Consider the following 3,815-nt stretch of genomic DNA (forward strand, 5'->3'; position numbering starts at 1 on the left):
GTTCATCGATTGTAACAGACTTACCACTCTGGCGGGGGACGTTGATAACAGGGAAGGCTATGCCCATGCAAGGGCAGGGGGCATATGAGAAGTCACTGCACTTGCCACTTAATTTTGTTGTATACCTAAAAATGCTCTAAACAAATAAAAAATTTTTTTTTAAAGTCAAACTACCGAGCAAAATTTAGTGCTTACTTAGAACTACCATGGGGGAGCAGAGATCTGACCAGATAACTGCGACCAGAACATCAGACCATTAGGCCTAATGGAACTTCAGAGATCACCTCTCATTATAGAGCTGAGAAACTGACCTTGATGGTTTCTGGTCCTGGCTCTGTGGCTCACTTGCCATGTGACCTTGAGTTAGCCACTCACTACCACCCTGGTCTTTTCTCAGCTAAGAAGAGCGCTTCTAGGTCTGAAATTCTGTGACTTAACAAGTCAATGATCTCCAAGTTCAACACAGTAGGAAAACATGATGGTTCCTCAGGGATAAGGGGGGTCATGTCTGGGGAAATTCAAACTGATGCAGATAGCAAAAAGAAACAAAACAAAACACTAATTTTTTCTTGTTGCTCTAAATGGCCATGACTTATTCTAAAGTAGCTTGGTATTTGAAGGAAAATTGAGAAGGGATTCCTTATCCCCACCCTCGCCTTTTTTTAACTGACATTCCTTCAAAAGGCAGCGATCCGAAAGCAGATTGTTACTGCCCCCTAGTGGACACACCTTCGCCCCATATTCAAGGATTATAACTTGAGTTCCCAGGTGCTGCAAGAATCCATCTTTAGAACTGGAAGGACCTTAAGAAGCCACTGGTGTTACTTCCTTCACTTTGCAGATGGGGATGTTGACGTTCGAAGTCACACACTGGGGTTCAGGGCTATTTGTCCCCAAGTCCAGGTCTATCTTGCTACCTTGCCCTGCAGCTTCATCAGGCCGCATGGACTCCACCTGTTTCTGTAGACTTCCTGTGTGCTGGGGACTACCATTACCTGTGGCAGGGAAAGAAGGATACCACCCTGTGCCAGTTTGCCTCTCGCTGGAAATTTGGCCTCAGGAGGACACCTCGGACACAGCCATGTGAGCCAACAAGGCAAGCGCACTGGGAGAACGCCATGGGCCATGGAAGGAAGAGGTTTAGTATGCCAAGGTTGCCACAAACCACCAGAAGCTAGGAGAGTGGCATAGATGCCCTCTCACGGCCCTCAGAAGGGACCAACTCTGCTGACACCCTGACCTCAGACTTCTGGCGCCCAGAACCCTGAGATAATACATTTCTGTCACTTAAGCCACTCAGTTTGGGTACTTTGTGACTACAGCTCTAGCAAACTAATACAGATTTTGCAGAGTTTCCCCTGTCAAACACCTTCCAGTTGTCAAATACATTTTGATTTTGCAGAACCAAATTAAGTTGCCTCTTCTCCAAGGCAGCCGACAACTGTGACATTTCAGAATGTGAAAAGACCACGTGAACTTAGAATCTGAGAATCGCGAGATGGAAGGAATGCAGTCCAACTACTCGTTCTGCGTAGGAATTGTTTATTCAATGTCTCCTTCAGTCACGGGCAGAAAAGAGTGCTATACCCACCCATGAGGTGCAAGGAAGGTTGGCTAACATAGAGCCACACAAGATATTCTATCCTAGAGAGGTAGACTTAGAATGCAGAAAAGGGTTCATGTGCTCGCCTACCTTCAATACTTAGAGCTACAGAAGGGTGCTCCCTACAAACCTTGACATGAGGAAAATGAGGTCGCTGTCTGTGAGCTCAACTCCAAGATCACTTATAAGGGATCAGAGCAGAGATGTGCAAAGTCACCAAGCAAAGCAAAAGGAAAAGACAGAAGGGCTGTAGAGAGAATGAGTTTGAGTCACCACACTCCAAGTATTTCCTGTTCCAACAGAAGGGTCCTTTCCTAGGTGGAGACAGATGAAGGAAGTATGGCAGACTTCGTGTATTTCTGATCCCACTGGCAAGACTCTTCCTGTCATAACCTGGATGCATCAGGCTATCGCAGCTTGATGCCATCCATTCATTCATTCATCTAACTCCCCGTGCTGATTCCATTAGCAGGACGACCTTTATATTAAACAGGGCTTCTGTGGTGCCTTAGAGATGGAACACACTTGATTACAGGCTAATTCTGGCTGCTCAAGACGGTGATTCCTCAAGCTAAAAACTCAATAAAAGAACTTCTGATTATGATTCCACTCGGTGCCTTGCTTATGAAGGAAACGGCACGGATCATACTCACAAAAGGATTTTAGCTCGATGGGTCTTATACTTTGCTGCAAGTTGATAAATGGACACTTTTAATAGCCTTTCTTCTCTGCATTTTTCAGTTGATATAAATGGGTCAGCCATCATTATCACAGGGCAACAACGAAAAAGAAAGTCTTTGAGACTTTAACACCCCAATAAAACACAGCATGGAGGACTTCTGCTACCAGCTGTGTAGAAGGAACTACTACAAAATTAGTCCTCCTGTTGTAAACAACAGTAAAACTGGACCAAAAAAAAGAATGAGGTACCTCTTTTTAGACACTGGACCACAGGAAGAGCCGGACTATCATCCCTGAGACACCTGACCCCCATGATCGTCAGTCCCCATCTTCCTGTGGTGCAGTGAGCTGCAGGCAGAGATCGGCCCTCGGGGCAGGCGAAGTGACTGGAATCTTCAGAGCAGGAGCAGAAATCTGGGCGGGGGAGGAGTCCTCTATGAAGTAGGGGAGATGTGGAGCATGGGGACTTGCATTCACTGCTTGTGGAAGTGTAAAATGGTGCAACCACTTTGGAAAAGTGTCCAACAATATCTTAGAAAGTTAAACATCCATGGCTATATCCCTGAGTGATTCCACTCCTTAGATATTCACCCAAGAGAAATGAAAACATATATCCACACAAAAACTTGTCTATGAATGTTCATAGCAGCTTTATTCATAATAGCCCCAAACTGAAAACAATCCAAATGGTGAATAAACAAATTGTCATATATTTATACAACTTCATACTATTCACCAATAAAAAGGGAACAGACCACAGAGATCCAAAATATGATGAATCGCAAAGAATCCTAAGTAGGATCGATCAAAAAAGACTACATCAAGGTACATTATAATCACTGTCAAAAGTCAAAGACATACACCATATACAAGAACAGATTCAAAGTGGATTAAAGACTTAAATGTAAGACCTGAAACCATAAAACCTCTAGAAGAAAACATAGGCAGTAAACTCTCTGATATTACTAACAGGAATTCCTTTTCAGATATATCTCCTCAGGCAAGAAAAACAAACAAACAAAAATAAACAAATGGGACTACATCAAACGAAAAAGTTTTTGTACAGCAAAAGACACTACCAACAACACAAAAAGACAACCAACTGTTTGGGAGAAGATATTCGCAAATGATATATCTGAGAAGGGGTTAATATATAAATATATAAAGAACTCATACAACTCAACAACAACAACAAAAAACAAACAATCCAATTAAAAAATGGGAAGACTTGAACAGATACTTCTCCAAAGAGGAAATACAGATGGCTAATAGACATATGAAAAGATGCTCAAGGTCACTAATCATCGGAGAAATGCAAATTAAAACCACAATGAGATGTCACCTCAGAATAGCTATCACTGATAAATCAAAAAACAAGTGTTGGCGAAGATGCGGGGTGGCGGGGAAAAGGGAACCCTCATACATTGTTAGTGGGGCTGCAAAGTGATACAGCCGCTATGGAAAACAGTATGGAGGTTTCTCAAAAAATTAAAAATGGATATATCTTTTGACCCAGCAATTGCACTTCTGA

The sequence above is a fragment of the Pteropus vampyrus genome, unplaced genomic scaffold, assembly GCF_000151845.1.
Source record: "Pteropus vampyrus isolate Shadow unplaced genomic scaffold, Pvam_2.0 Scaffold144, whole genome shotgun sequence".
In the NCBI taxonomy this organism is placed as follows: domain Eukaryota; kingdom Metazoa; phylum Chordata; class Mammalia; order Chiroptera; family Pteropodidae; genus Pteropus; species Pteropus vampyrus.